The 15,832-nt window shown below is 56.5% G+C and overlaps 1 long non-coding RNA gene across 6 annotated transcripts in view; it reads left to right on the forward strand.

The window, feature by feature from the left end:
- The first annotated feature begins 3,346 nt into the window (after positions 1-3,346).
- The window catches only part of LOC123943751, a 33,553-nt gene continuing 21,067 nt past the window's right edge, over positions 3,347-15,832 (forward strand). For 3 of the 6 annotated variants that reach the window (XR_006818664.1, XR_006818660.1, XR_006818665.1), the window contains exons 1-5: positions 3,347-3,452; positions 6,026-6,102; positions 6,347-7,110; positions 8,901-9,014; positions 13,080-13,231. This is a non-coding gene — a long non-coding RNA (uncharacterized LOC123943751). Of the gene's footprint in view, positions 3,453-6,025; positions 6,130-6,346; positions 7,111-8,900; positions 9,015-12,715; positions 12,898-13,079; positions 13,232-15,832 lie in introns of all 6 variants that reach the window. The other 3 variants (XR_006818661.1, XR_006818663.1, XR_006818662.1) reach the window with 3 other exon arrangements.

A 15,832-nucleotide genomic window follows, 5' to 3' on the forward strand; every position in this document is an offset into this window, starting at 1 on the left:
GGGAGATTGATACAGGAGGACCTTGTCTCCATTTCCTGGCCAAATCTTAGGACATTTGTACACATGCCCACAAGTATGTACATGTGGGTAGGAGGCTGCTCACACAGCTTTTGAGGGCTCCCAAGTATGAATTAAAAAAAGAAGAAAAATGTGTGCTTTGAATTAGATCTATGTGAAAAAAAAAAAAAAAAGGCAACAGGGCTAAACCATGTGTCTGGGACACTGGCTCTCAGCCAGGGCCCTTCCATGAGAGCTGGGTTTCAGCATGTACAGAAAGAAAACGAGTCATTTCTCAAGCCTGGATTTCCTTGTCTGTTCGGCCCTATTGATATCAATCTGAGCCCTCAAATGTCCTTTTTTGAGCAAGGAAAGCATTCACGACATCGCTCAGATTGAGAAACAGTTTGGATCCAAATATTACCATAGATTTGGCTCTTTCAAGTTATTCCTTCCATTGCTTTGGACCAATAAATATTTAAAAAGTTAGGTTCTGAGCTCCAGAAAAGCCAACAAAAACATTTAAACATATGGATATCTTTTTTTATTGTGGTTAAAACCATACTCAGTAGAGATGAGCTTACAGCAGTGTTTTCTTTCTCTCTCTGCCTTTTTTTTTTTTTTTCCCTATCTTTTTCTTTCTTTCTTTCTTTCTTTTAGGAAGCCAGGAGGATAAACATGTTGCCATGGTGTTCTGTTTAAAATAAAATACAATGGAAAGAAAAGCAGAATGATGAAGTAGCCACATGCACTGCCGGATACACCTGATACTAATTACTGTCATGCAGAATGTTCTGGAAGACATTTGACTCGCCTGATGTATACATTCAAATCAAGCAAAGCAGGACTGGAAGGCTCCTTGGGGACCATCTTGTCCAACTCTTTCCTTTTTCCAGATGAGGAAATAGGGGCCCAGGGAGAGGCCTGGACCTCAGCCTCCCAGTTAGGAGGGAGCAAAGCCGGGATTCAACCCCCCCCCCCCGCCCCGCGCGCGCGCTTTTGTCGGAAACACATAATTTCCAGGGTCCTTTACCTTGGACTGTCAGTAAGACCCTGAAAAAGAGGAGTGGGCTTTACTGCTAAACTCTTGAGCGCGGGGCTTTGGGGCTTTGGAACCAGGGAGCCCAGAAAAAAAAAAAAAAAAAAAAGAAAGAAAGAAAGAAAGAAAAGAAAAAAAGAAAAAAACCAGAGAGGCTGATTGAGCTAGGAGGCCCAACTTTCCTCCTGGGCGCCAGGCCCTGAGAAGAGATGCGCATGGATGTCTGGAGTTTCTCCTTCCTGGGCCTCCCGGGGGCACCCAACCCCGGCCTGGGGCTCCTCCCAGAGCATCAGCTCCTGTCCTTTTGGGGCTGCAAGGCTGATGCCAGGAGGCACTGTCTCTAGGGCGGCCTCCAGGGGCCCTGAATGCGTGGCTACTGACGCTCTCTGGTGGCCGCCTGCGCTCCCACGCAGGCCTCCCACGCGTGGAGGGCAAGCGGGAGCCCCCGTGACAATGCGCACCCCTCGCCTCTGCCCCCGAGAGGCTAGCAACCGGGCCTGCCGGCGTCTGATTGGCTGCGCAGGCCTGACGACAGGGGCTCCTGGACGCTGATTGGTCCCGGGCCGCTCCGGCTGTTTCCTAGCTATTAATACTGAGGCTAATAAACGTTCTCCTGTTGACAAGGATGCTCGGAGCCATGATTTTTTGAAGCTTTCTTGACGTCTGCGGCTGGTGCAGGCCTTTCTGTCTCGCGAGTTTTGATGGGAGACGCTAGTCTCTGGGACTCCTGGCGTGCTCCGCAGGCTGTAAATTGGGTGTTCTCGCCCCCACCCCAACATTATCTGACACTTTAGGGTTGGCACCCCCGCGATGTCCCTAAAGCCCGCTCTGTCTTCGTCTCCCCAGGGCACAACCGCTCACCTACAAACGAGCCCCCCGCCCAAGGCTCAGGGTCTTTCGTGACCTGGTGGTCCACTTCCACCTCCCTTACGGATAGCTCCGTCCCTTCTTTTCAGCCCCGGAGTCTCCCGTGTGTGTGAAAGCCCCCGCGCAGGATCGCTGGGCACGGTGCGGGGCGGAGGGGGTCGCTCTGAAGCTGCTCTGAGACCCCCCCGCCCCCCGCCAAGTAGAGCGGGACGGAGCTGTTCTAACTTGATAGTCCCCGCAGGGCCCCTCTGCCCTTCCCCTTCGGGACCCATCGCTCATTCTCACCCCTCTTCTGTCACTAGGCGCTTCATCCTTGCCCTCCCGGCTGCCACCCACCTGTCACCCTAAGATAGATCCCCAGTCCCTTTCAACAGCATTTTGACCTTTTCGAGAGGACATTTGATTGACGGCCCTGCCCACTTTGCCACTCGGTGCCCGGCAGAGTTGCTGAAGGCACCACCTGTTACGGATTAAATCTCATGTGCCAAGTCCCGGAGCACGAGGCCGTGCAGCTATGCTCGGCCGCAACATGTGTCGCTGCCTGTTTCCCCGGGGCAGCACAGGGAGGGGGTCTGGCTTTTCAGAGTGTCCGTGCGGGGGAAATCACCTCGATTTTGGGGGGTACCCCATGCGTCTCCACGTGGGACGCGATCTTCCTCGAAAAAGTACTTTCCCTAGAGGGACACGGCTCACGTCTGAATTATTATTACGACCCCGGTTTGGGGGGTACCCCCTTGTTAACATGTAGGAAACGGACCCTCTGGCAGAGGAAGGGACATTGCCAGGTTCTCGTGCACAGGTTGTAAGCGGCAAAGCCCGGGACTCAAAACCCGTTTTCTTTCTTTCTTTTTTTTTTTTTTCCCCTGACTCGGAGATGCAAGGCTGTGCCGAGTCTTCCATGTCAAAGATAACCAATCAGAAATGGACGGGTGGGCTAAAAGGGGGTGACAGCCGCCACTTACATGTGGGTACTGGTTCTCCTGCTCGGGGCGTTTTATTTTCCGGGACAATAAGCAGAAAGCATCATTTTCCTTTCCCTAAGCCGCATCCTCTGGTAGAGGTTCCGAAATAGTCAGGTGTGTGATGTGCCGCCCCCGGCGCCCCAGCTTTACCCTCGGCCCGCCTGAGGAAAACCATCCCTTGTCCCGTTCTCCCAGCGAATTGTGCAGCCAGATCGCCATGCTCGGCGAGCGGGGCTCGGGGAGGGCAAAAGCACCAGCGAACACAGGGTGTTGGTCATGGCGGCGAGGGGCACTGCGGCAGATTTTTTTTCCTCCCTTCTTTGCTGCAATCTGGGTGCGGCTAGAGCAATTTGTCATAGAATCTGGGGGGCTCATTTTTCCGGCCAATCACTTTTGGAGAAATGAGCGCATTGCAGCAGAATGCGCTGACGTCAGAGACCACCCCTTCTGCGCCTTCATATAAACCCCACCCAGCCAGCCCCTAGCGCAGACGGCGGAGAGCGGAGATGGAGCGCGCCTTGGCCCGCTGGCCTCGGCTGCAGCTCCTCGGGAGAACCCGGGCGCCCACACGAGAATCTCCCCACCTGGTGAGTGGTTGGCCATCCTTGCCTGGAAGGATGTGCAAATCGAAGACAACACCCCTTCGAGGTTGGGCTCTGTCCTCCTGGACATGCCGATGACAGACGCCGGGGACCTTCTCTCTAAGGCGGCCACCTCGCCTGGTCTCCGAGTGTCGGCGATGAAAATTCTGTCAGGCAGAAAGATCTCGAGGCACATTTTCCTGGGGGGGAAAATCAGGGCCCTTTTCTCGTCCAGACCCTCAATTTGAGGGTCGGCTGGGTGGTAGGGGTTTAGATGAAGCCCAGGGGGAGGAATCAGATCAGATCCCTGTTAGAATCCAGTGTACCGCAGTCACCGGGGTCCAAAACCCCGATTTTCCGTGCTCGAAGGCACCTTTAGAATCCCTGTTGGTGGGAGATATGGCGGCGGGTGCATTATGCATGCCCCCGAGTGGGGGGGGGGGGGAGAGCACCTAAAAAGAAGAATCTCCCAGGTAGATGCCCCCCCCCAATTTTTGGCCAGGTTCTTGGTGGCCCGTAGGCGCGAGGGGTGCAGGTTCCCGTCCGCAAGGGGTTGCGAATCCAAATACCCAGGTTTCGTGCAGAGCAGACCCCAGTCAAAATTTAGAGTAAAATTGCTAACTGTTAATCATCTGGTTCCCCCATCAGTCACTTTATTAGTGGAAAGATATGGCGCCCAAGTGCAAACCCATCAGAAGCCCCCTAGGACCAGTTCCGTAGAGAAGGGCGGCTAGGGGGAAGGTCAAGTCATTGGGGGCACTGGCAGAATAGCAGGGGGGTGGGATGGGGTGCAGAGAAGGCCGTGTCCTTGGGGCTGGGGGAGGCTAATCTAGAGGGAAGCGAGAAATACAGAAAAGGGGGCGTGTTGGGGTTGTCCAGGCGCTGGGAGTTGGGAATTGGGGGCCGGGGGTCTTTTTAGCATTGCATGATGATCGTTACAAGGTTCTGACATGTTGCGGGATTTTGAGTTTTGATAAAGTCGTCTTTTGCCGTTTCCTTTGTCCCTGTCAAGCCCCCCCACGCCGCCCCCTCCCCACTCTGGGCCGGCGGGCTCGGGCGGGGGGGGGGTGCGAGCGGGTTGCTACGTGGCAGGTTTCTGGAAGGTTCTCTTGCTGGCCGCCAGAGGGCGCTGGTGGCACTGCGGAATTTTGGGGGGCGGGGTGGCGAGGGGAGGTGGCCTTTGTTCTTCTGCTGGAGGGGGTCGGGCGCGGGATTTACCGGAGAATTCTGGATTCGTTTACCTGAGGGGGAAATGTTTTAAGATCCCGGGGTTCCCTGGGCAGCCGCTGGAGCGTTGGCGCCGGGCGGAGATGGCGTGATTCGCGCTGGCTTGTGACTTGGGTCGTGGAAGAGCGTGGACGCAGATTAGTTGATCTTAGCGGGCTTTGGTTTTGGGGGTCTTAACAAGAGGTTGTGGCGCATTTGAGCAAGACGGAGGGGTCGTCAGGTTGTGGAGTAGGTGTCGCGCGGGTCTTGAGGTTCTTGCTGTGGCGAGCTGAGATTGCGGGGGGGGGGTGGGGGTCGGTGGTGCTCTGGACGATTTTAGGTGGGTTTGGCTGCCTGCGTATTATTTTTTAGCGATAGTATTTTGTATCATGTGTCCAGAAGCCCCGCGAATGAGTGAAAACGGTGTATCGAGAACTGGGTCTTTATAATTTTAATTAATTTATGTTTAATTGGGCTTACCGAAGGTCAGAGCCAAGATTTCTGTGTTTTCACTTAATAAAAGTGGAATCGTGTTCTGGAAAGATCCTGTGGCGAGTGCCTGCTCGGTAGCCTTACGTGTCTCTGATGCAGGGTGACCCCCCTCACAGTTGGGGGTGCCAAAGGGCCCCTGGACATGTGTTGGGGGGGGCGCTGATCGATGTCCACAGGTGGATTCTGGCATGCGATGGCGGGTGTAGTGTTTCGAGGACACAGTGGCCCTGCGCGATGTGCTGGTGTGGGCTGTGGCCTCCCCCACCCCAGCCCCAGACCTGTTGGGCGCCCCCCCTTCCATGCCAGCTGTGCCCCTGGCAGCTGTGGGCCAGGCGCTGCGGGGGCGCGGGAGGCTCTGGTGCGCGCGCGCGCCGCAGGTGGCTGCGCTCCTGAGTTCTGGGTGCTGGCCGCGCGCCCCCTAGCGGTCTGTGCCTGCAAATGGCTCGCGGCCCGCTAGACCTGGCTCCGGGTTGCGCATGCGCACACTGCTAACACTTGCGCTCTGTCAATCAAGTCTTCCTTACCCCCTCCCACTTCTCTCCCTCCTCCCCTTTTCAGTTCTTTCCTTTCTATCCCTCCCATTTCTCCTCTTCCCCCTCCCCTCTGCTTTTCCTCCTCCCTCTTTTCCCCTCCCCTTCCTGTCTCTCCTTCCCTCCTCTCTCCTCCCTCCTCCCTCCTCCCCCTCCCCCCTCCCCCCTCCCTTTCCTCTTCCTTCCATTCCCCTCCCTCTTCCCTCCTAACTCCTCCCTCCTCCTGCCCCCTCTTTCCCACTGCTCCCTCCCCTTCCCTCTGACTGCCCCCTCCCTCTCTCTGCTGTTCCTGTGCTGACCGTTAGAGGTCATCAAGATGGTTTCTAATCCGGCCCCCTTCCCGTGCCATAGGGTCTCTTCAGGGATGACATCACCTGTTCACCTCCTTGTCTTCAAGGACCACCTCCCGATGCCACGCTGCTGCCAAGGTGCTTGCTGATCACCACCCGCTGATGGTACCTTGGCCCCTCTTTGGGAAAGTGTATAACTCAACCTGCCCGGCAGAATCCCCGCCCCTGCCACCCTCCCTGCACCACCCCCAGACCCATTAGCAATTAAAAGACCATTTAAAATTTTAACTGATTAGTTTTATTTATAATTAATTCATTTAAATTTAATTACTCCCTGGACTTGGGCTTTTAAGTGGGGCCTCTAACCTTTGATCAATTGCAGAGGCCACTAGGAGCTCCAACCCCTGGATGGCACCAGCGTACAAAGCAGCCACTGGCAGAGACCACCCCCCCACGCCCACACCACCAGGACGAGGATGACTGAGGATGAAGAGGACCAGAACCGACCAGCCAGCTCTTCCCTCTTGGCTGAATGTTTAAACCAATGCCCTAGTGAGGGGGCATTGGTCATTAACCCCTGACGTTGCTATGCTTCTGCCTTGGTGCTATGAATACTTTCCTATAAGTCTCTACTTGTGTTCACGTGCCAGCGACCTGGAGTGTTTCTCTCCCCAAGGAGTTGTCAGTCTTTCTCCGATGACAACCTCCTTGTTGCCTGTATGATGTCCTGAACGGAAGGATCCCTTTGGGAACTTCTCAGGAGGGGGACCTGGGCCAGGGGCTCGACCAGCATCTCACTGGCAATTCCAAGGCCCGGGGTGGGCTTCTGGAATGAGCATGTGCCCTGACGCCTGGCTACCGAACTGCCAAGGGCCTCCCACCTCTCCCCACCTCTTCTCAGATCTCCCTGTTCTTTCTGGGGAATGGGGACAAGAAGAGCAGCCTCCCAGGGTTGTTGTGAGTATTGAATGATAGAAAATCACCTCAGGCAGGGCTGGGCATAGAGGAGGTGGTCAGCAAATGTCTGTTGAAAAAAGTTTGGTAGGTCGGTCCCTTCCCACCCCTGTCACTCTCGTCTCATGCTTCTCGTTTATTCTCCCACAGCGCTCCAGGCAGCCCCTGCCCGCGGGGCACTCTTTGAAGCAGGTAGGGGTCCACCGAGAGGGACGTTGGGCGGACCTGAGTAGGAACATGAACCTCACATGTGGTCACTTCCAGAGCACTTTCTATGTTCTATGAGTGTCTTATTTCCATGTCGTACACACACATGAGTGAAGCAGCCACATTTACAGATGAGAATGGGTTTGACATTGATTGGAGGGATTTTAAAAGGGTCGGGGTGGGAGGTTGGGGGCGGGGTGGGGGGAAGAAGAGGACTTAGGAGAAGCAAGCGCCCCCCTCCCCCACAGCACAGGACACGCTCGCATTCACAGCGGGGACACTGAGGCTGGAGGAGTATAAGTGTTTTGTCACATTGTTGGCAAGAGAAGGGGTCAGAGTTGGACCCTGGGTGCCCTTGTGGCCGCCCCTTACCCCCCCCCCCCCCAGCCCCGGGCCCAGAGTTGTACTAAGAGCCTTTTGATTTCCAATCAGGCATTTGACAGTGGGATAGCCTCTTTGAAATCCCAGCTGTCAGGCATGGTCTGGGGAGGGTGGGGGGTGGAGGGCGTCTGGGTGGCCCTGTGCTGCTGCCGGGTGCTGGTTCCACCTCTCAATGACTGGTGTGACCTTAAACAAGTCACTTAACTTCTCCAAGCCCCAGTCCCTTTCATGGGCTAAATGGGGATTTAAGGGAAAAAAAAAAAAAAAAAAAAAAAAGCACCCGCATTTATCTACCCCACAGGGCGCTTTTGAAGACCAAATGATGTAACCACCGTGAAAGTGCTTTGTAAATTGCTGTGGAAATTGCTAGATACTTAACTCCCAGCTTTAGTTAGTGCCTCGTTAGTGCCTCGTGGTGCACATGCCCAACCCCATTCTCCCTCAGTAATAACGGCACCCAGTAGGTGCTGCGTGTGTTTGCGCTCAATAAATAAATTCCAGAGTAAATAAAAGCAAAATTAATTCAACAAACATTTTCTGGAACGCCGACAATATGCCCAGCACACCAGGCCTGGTATGTGATCCAAAGATGATGAAAACAGCCTCCTGGAAGCTAATTGGGGTCCTCCTTCGACCCGCACTTTCTTTCGTCCCCTTTTAAGCCAACCAGTTTTGTCCGGACAAGACAAAAACCACTCGGGCGCTTTGGAGCAGCGCGGCTCCACGGAGACAATAGCTCCCGGGCATCTAAAAGGGCCTGATTGGATTATGTGGCAAACGGAAGGTGGAAGGGTGACTTGGAAGGGGACAAATGAAGCGGGCGGAGAGCTGCTGGGAGTTAATCCAGGCTATTAGGAGCGAACCTTTTGTCTTCCAGGGGCTGCCGGGAGCTTTTACCACTGGTTTTTACATCCTTAATGTAAGGACGCATAATTTATGGTCAGTGAAAACCCAGGCCCCGTGAGGTTTGAGTGGGCCTGACGATTGCAAGTGGGCGTCCGGCTCCCAGCGAGTAATTAGCGCGAACATTATGGGCCCCTCTGCGCTCCGCAAAGGCCTTTTTATAACCACGATTCATTTGAACCTCACAACTCCCTGTCCCGACCCCGGGGCTGGCCTGCCACCTCCAAGGGGAACAGAGGTCATCAAGGTGTTCTTCTAGGTTGGGGTCCTAAGGCACATTTGCACCCCGTCACCTCTTGGGTAGTGAAGGAAGAGAGGCGTCTACGGCGTCTACGGCGTTGGTCTCTCCTGTCTCAGGCCTACCTGTCCCTCCTGCCACGAGTTCTTCCCTCTCAGTTCCTAACTTGGCTCTCTCCACAGCCGGGAGCCTCCCAGGCCCCTCACTGTCCCCCCTTTCCAGCCACTACAGCCTGTCTCTTTCCTTTTCGCAGCCAAGCTTCTCGAAAGGCCTGTCTACACTTGCTGTCTTCCTTCCTCACCTCCAATTTCCTCTTCAACCCACTGCTTCCTGACTTGTTCTGCTCCGTCGAACGACCCTACCTCAGGTAATGACTTTTCTGTCACTTGACTCTGGACACGTTTCCAGCTCACGGACACACATGGACACATTTTCATTTCTTGGCCTTCATGTGGCTTTCGGCTCTGGTTCCCTCCTGTTGGCCTGTACTCCTCACAGAATCACCTGCTCCTGGCCTCCCTCATTCTTAGCTTCTCCTAGGACCTGGGGTATCCACAGCTCTCCTGTCTGGGAGGCTGCCTCTTCCCGTCTTGCAGGGTTCGAGGCCTGGCTGAACCGCCTGGTGTTGAGGCCTAGGGTTAGTCAGTTCATCCAAACCACTTTTTTCTCAGTTCTGGAATAGAGTTACGACTCTTGACCTGGCAGGTCAGGTGCATGTGTCGCAGGTAAGAGCCAGACACTAGTTGAGGGACTTGAAATAAGGTCAATAAGATGTTCGTGAGAAAATTGGAGCCCCGTCCGCTTTTCTGACAGGTTAAGTTCCCATGGGGAGAACCAACGACGTGGGGGGCGGGGGTGAGGTGGGGAAGAGTAGCAGAGGAAAAAAAAAGAAGAAAACACACTAGAGGCCCCCAAAAGTGGGAAAGGGAGCCTTAGAAAAAATATTGAACTCTACCAAAAACCCATCCAGTGAAAGGTTTCCTCCCGGGTCGGGTCTGGCTCAAAGAAAGTAAACAGGAAAAAGGCTTTAAATTGATTATCCCAGTGACAAATCCCAGGAAGCTTTCAAATCAAATTGCCCCATTTTGGGTTTTTAACTCCTTCTATCAAGTTTAACCTCTTTAGGTCCTGCATCCTGGCTAAGCCCTCCCCGAGCCCCGCCCTCGCTGGTGATTAAGTCCCGAAGGTACAGGACGCCTTTCAGGGATGAATGGCCCACAGAAAGCGCCCTCCCCGTCCCCCCCCCAGCGGTGGTTTTCTGTTTTATTCCGCTTTCCGCCCTTTCCCCTTAATGAACGCGGGGCTAATCTCGGGCCTTGTCAAGGAAGAGGCCGTGGACGTTAATGAGGTAGCTGCTGGATTCCAATATTCGTCTCATAAGGAGCCCTTCTTTGTCTGGGGAGGAAAAACACACTGGTTATCATAATGAGCCGGCGGCCGCAGGCAGGGCCGACCAGGGCTGAGACCACACTTCTAATTCTGGTGCTGCAGCCCGGGTTTCATGGGCTCCTCATTTAAGGCTTTGCCTCTGTCCCAGTCAGGGGTCCATTGAGCGGGGTCGAAAGTTGAAGGCCGCTTTGGGGAGCCCGCCGCAGATAGGACTGCTTTGCAGAAAGTTCCTTTGTTCGACCCTTACTACACACACATGTCGCCGGGGTCCCGGCCCTCCGCGCCTCGTGGATTCATTCTCCGAGAAGCCCGGGAATGGAGGGGGGTGCGTGTTTCCTGCTAGAGCGCGGCCCCTGACTCGTTTCAGGGCTCACGGATCATTAAAAACTTCATAATCTACCTGTAGGACCCAGGGAGTCGTCCCAAGGTTGACACTGACCTGGAAAGCCCGGTCCTCATCAAGAAATAGATGGATGTTGGTGCCCCTCCCACTCCCCAGCCCCTGCCCTTGGAATAGTGAGGTTCGCGGTTCACCTTCGCCTCCCACATACTGCTGCACGTGAGCTTCAGAGGCCCCAGATTTGTCAGGGTCACTCAGTCAAGCGCACAGAGGGGACATTACAACTCAGATCTGGCAGCAGATCCCACAGGCCCTGCTTTTACCCGCTTCATACCTCCCTCCATTTGTCCTGTGCCCCAGTTGAAGGGCCCCCACCAAGCTTCTGATCTTTGAACTCCCCAGAGCCCATCGATATCTCTAGAGCAGGTATCCCTACCCCCCAAGTCTGAAAACTGTCCCTCTGTGTCCGAACTTCTGGGCTTTTCTCACCCCAAGGCCGATCAAGATCAGATCACTCCCAGTTAAGCATCAGACTCGAGCCAGACCTTCAGCCAGATGGAGAACTAAAGAAGGGAGGTGATGGGAGCGAGGCTCACAGTTTTCTGTTGGCTGAAGGTTCTCTGGCATCACGGCCTAGAATTAGTTTACTCTTTTTTCAAATCCTCGAACGCAACTTGTCGAGCACCTGAACCACGTCCGAGGCTGTCCTAGTGACTCACAGGTTGCCTGGGTGAGGGGACGGGGTGAGGCCGAGCGCCTCTGAAAATAGGGGTCCTACCCAAATCCACTGGTCTCAACATCCCTCATTAAGTCAATCCCGGAGGTTCTGGACTTCTAGGAAGAGGTGGCTTCCCCAGGTGGGAAAGCAGAGAATGTCTGAGGCCAGGAGACGCTTTCCACCCCCCCATCCTGAGTTCCTGTTTTTCTCCTCCTGCCCACCTCTGTTCACCGCCTTCTTCCTCCTTCCATCACCCATTTCCTGATTCGGTCCTCCGGGGGTGCCCTAGGCCAGCCCATTGCTTCCTCTGGGTGCCCCAGCCTCAGCTTGGCACTTAAGTGGGGTTCAGTAAGAGTATGTGGGATGTCTGTTTGGACAGGTGAGTCAGTGAAGGAACCGCCGTACTCGTGCCGCTAGCCAGGAGTCGTTGGGAACCCAGGAGCTGCAGGCAAACGGGAGGAGGCTGGAATTCGTTTCTCTGAGGGGGAGCGTGGGCACCGCCCTGCCCCCAAGCCCCATTTGAGCTGGGCTTTGCTGGTCCTGCCCCTTCACTCACTCAGGCGTCCATCCCGTCAGCCAACAGTTGATCCTTACTGAACGAGCCCATGGCCCGGCCCCGGCTCAGCCCCAGCCTCCCTTAGCGTGTCCCTTGATGGCCTCTGCCTCCCCGGGAGGGCTGGCCGGGGGGTTGCTTCTGCTGAGGGCGGCCTCGTGCTGCCTCAGGCGCCGGAGCAGCAGCTTCTGGCTCTGTGGAGAAGGCCGGCAGAGGGGCGCGGAGGGTTAGGCCTGCCTTGGGCCACTTGGCCCCGGCGACCTTTCCTTTAAGCCCTGGGGGACACTTGGAGGTCCCCATCTCCAGGGCTCTGCCCACTGCTGCCCTCTCTGCCTCCCGGAGATCCCACCCCCCATCCCGTAGCTGAGTGCTGACGGCTGCCCTCGCCCCCCCCCGCCCTACAGCTCAGGACTGAGGCGGGGACGCTGGAATTGCTGTGGGGTGTGTGTGTGCCCCTCGGGCTCCGGCCCCCCAGGTCTCCCTCTTGAGTCGGGGTCTGTGACCCGGACCTCTCTGTTCTGGGGCCAGATGCAGCCCCTGTGCACCAGGCATTGGCTGGAAACCTCCAGGGAGCTCTGCAGGCTTGCCCTCTGCCCGGTTGCCTACCTGCTCTGCTCTGTCTTGGTGGCCACCTTGACCTACTGGGAGCTCTGCTTGCCACAGTCTGTCTGTTGCCTGGCCCGACCCATCTGCCCCTTCTCTGCACCCGAATCACTGGGCTCCCTAACCTTTGGGCCTCCGCTGTCCAGCCCTCTGCTTAGCTGGTTGGGTTTCCTTACTGAGCCCGCGCCTGTGGTTACCTGGTCTTGCCTGCTTCCTCGTCCGTCTCCTGCCTGCTTGCCACTTGGCCTTTTCTAGGGTGTAAATGCCCCTTCCCCAGCTTCAGGAGCCCCTTCCCCTGTGTGGCCAGAGAACCGGTCCCCAGGGCCCATGGGACAGGCCCCTGCCACCATGCTACCTCCCCCCAGCCATCCTCGGATGGCTCCTCCCCTGGGGGTGGGGAGGTGTGGGGGTTCGGAGTGACCGTGGCTGCAGCCAGACCTCTGTCCTCCCCTCCCCATCTCCCAGGCCCCTCGTCTCGTCCCACTGGGTGTTAGCCACAGCCTGTCCCTGGGAGGCCTGGGCTCTGCTGTGCCCCAGGCCTCACGGCCGGTGTGGGGGCTACCAGCTGGGCCTGTTGCTTCTTCACCTCTTCGTGCCATTGCTCATCTCCATGAGCCACCTCCTTCCACCGAAAAACCACGCAGCAGGTGAGACTTGGCTCACTGCCGTGTGTGTGTGTGTGTGTGTGTGTGTGTGTGTGTGTGTGTGTGTCTGTGTGTCTGTGTGTGTGTGTGTCTGTGTGTCTGTGTGTGTGTGTGTGTGTGTGTGTGTGTGTAGCTCCTCTGAAGTAACCAGCCTTGTCATAACCCTAATCTGCCTCTCCTGCAAGGTCGACTCTGTCCCCGGCACACCGGCTGGGCCGGCCGAAGAGCCTGATGGAAGAGGCCGGAGCAGCCCCCAGAGGACGGCCGCTCTGCACCAGGACGCCCGCCGAGCTGCCTGTCGCCAGTCCCGTGCCTCTCCACGTCCACCCGCGTTGGGGTGAGTGTCTTGCTTTCTCGCGACACCGAAATTTCACTGGTTTCAGCTCACACATCTCCATTCTAGAAGGTACACGTTTAGGCTGGGGAGGGGGCCACGACCAAGAGCAAATCTTCTGCTCCACCGACCCTGCGGCCTGGCGGGGGTCTGCAAGCCGCCTGGAACCACCGGGACCGTGGCCACATGGAGCCGGCGCACTCGGGCCCACCCCGGGGCCGTGGCATGCTGTGGGCCAGGCACGGTAAGTGACAGGTGTCCACAACTCTGACCACGGGCCCCCAAGAACCAGCTCGGGCCAGGCACACAGTAGGTCCCCAGTGCAGCGTGGCTAAGCAGGGGAAGGAGATGAGGGACGGTACAGGTACCCTCTCCTGTCTCCGAGGCCCGGCCGGAGGCCCAGCGTGGAGACGTGGAAACAGGAAAGGTTCTCTGTCCGTAGAAAACCTTTTCTCCCTGAAAGCCAACGCTATGCCAGCCCTCGTGAGTTCTCACACACCAGGCTCTGATAATGTCCTTTCGTCACAGTTGTTCTTGAGTGAGTTCTTCTCTTGGCCCGTTTTCCTCACCCCTGAAACGGCAACGAGATGGAAATGTTTGTGTCTGTTTAAATAAAATCAGTAATGGTGGGGAAGAAGAAAGCGGAGGATTATAGCCGCACGGTTCACGCCAGAGCGAGTCATTTATTTATCTGGGCTTTCCTGATCCCAGACGCATGGATGGAGCCATGGGGGCTCAGGACTAGGGCTCCGCTGGGGTGCCCGAGACCAGCTTTGTCTTAGGGACCAGAGGGTCTAAGCAGGGTTCCCTGGGAGATCCCGCGCAGCGACCTGGCCCACGTGGTAGCTGAGCAAGATGGGCAGGAAGAGAGGAAGCTAGGCCGAGGGCGCTTTTCCTTTTTCGGATCCCAGGAGCCGAGTCTCACGGAGGGGCCTGGGGGTGGGGGCCGTTGGCAGAGTCAGCAACGCAGGGGGCCACGCTGGCGAGGCTGACTCCATCCGTGCCTGCTGTATCTCCCACCTCTTGATCCTGGGGTTGCCCCTGGGCTGCTAGATGAGGCCAGTCGGACTCCTGGGGTGGTCCAGGTGGGAGATGGGGAATGGCCTGGTGAGGCGATCTCGAGCCCACAGATATTTACGGAGCCTCGGGTGGGTCCCCCAGTGTCCCTGGGCCAGATGCCAGCGTCCCCTTGGGTCCCCAGGGGTCCCCAGGGTCTGTAAGAGGGCCGGCAACGAGCAGAGCGGGGAGGGGGGCCTCCTCCAGGCGCCGCAGACCCCCAGGGGTTCTCACTCAGGTTCCCTAATGCCCTCGCATCCCACGGAGGTTTCAGAGACAAGTCTGCCCTGCCCTTCTCCCCTGAAAGGGAAATGGGTTGCGGATATGACTTTTCCACAGACCCGGTCAGTGTAGGCGACGAGGGGCGGGGGCCTCCGAGCCCAGGGACCTTCATCTTTGCTTGTTTTCGTTCTCTGGAGAGCCAGTCGGGCTGCCCAGAGGCGGGGAGTGTGTGCCCAGGGCTGAATCCAAGAAGGGGCACCGGGAAGGCTCTGCCCTGTGATATTTACCCCATAGTTGGCATTTGCTGAGCCGTTCGTAAGCAGGGTGACGTGGCAGAGACAGAGGCCTAGGAGGGAAGCTTTACACAGGGCAGGATGCAGGTCGGGGGGCGGGGGCCTGGGGGTTTGAGTTGGGTGTTGTATCTGAAGCTTCCCAGACAGATCCACAGAGCTAGTCTGAGCCAAGTGCCCGTGGTTTCTGGATTCTTCTGGAGGGACATCTCAGCAGGCCCTCAGGTGGGCTGAGCTGAGGGGCGGAGTCAAGGCGAAGGCAGGTGTCCAGCCCACCCCCAGCCTTTGCCAGCCCCTGCCCCTCATCGTCCCCAGCAGGGTGGGATGGCCTCTCTTTGGGCCTGGTTGTATCTCAGGTACACTCGTGAACGTTCCGTCTCAGGCAAATACATACTTTTGTGTGCGTGACACGTTATTTTGCGTTTTGCGTGTCATTAGGCAGAAAATAAAGACTAGGTCGAGTATTCTTCTCAATTAAAGGAGTTAAAACAGAACATCATCAATAATCAGCCTCACAGCTGAACATTCCAGGCATTATTAAGTGTTGAAAGACATGATCGTTTTTGGGAAAGTTCTTTTTGTCGAGGGATTGGTCCACCCTTGAGCCGTCGGGTGTGGATTGGAGTCCCAGACAGGCTAGACCGAGGGCAGAGGGCCCTGTCAGTGCGGCGGGAGGGGTCTCTCTGTCCTGCCTCTAAGTGGATGCTTCCAGGAGGGCACAGCTGCGTGGAGGAGATGAGATGGTGGTCTTGTCTGGAAGCTGGCGGTCCCATCCCACTGGTGTTCTCCTGAGTGGGTGGGAAATGGAGCCTAGAGCAGAGCTCAGCCTCTGTACTCGTGGAAGGACACAGAGTGCCCCCTCGGCCTGCGTCTGCCCACCTGCAGCTTACTTGGAGGGGCTCCCTGCAGCTTTCGGGGCCCCTGACCTCATGCCTCCTGACTTGTGATTCAAACCCCAAATGCATTTCCAAGCACATTTCTCCAAATCATGTCAAAACCTGGCAAGACTTATGGGCAACGGGGTGCATGTGTTTCT

This window comes from Meles meles, chromosome 6, assembly GCF_922984935.1.
Source record: "Meles meles chromosome 6, mMelMel3.1 paternal haplotype, whole genome shotgun sequence".
Lineage (NCBI taxonomy): Eukaryota > Metazoa > Chordata > Mammalia > Carnivora > Mustelidae > Meles > Meles meles.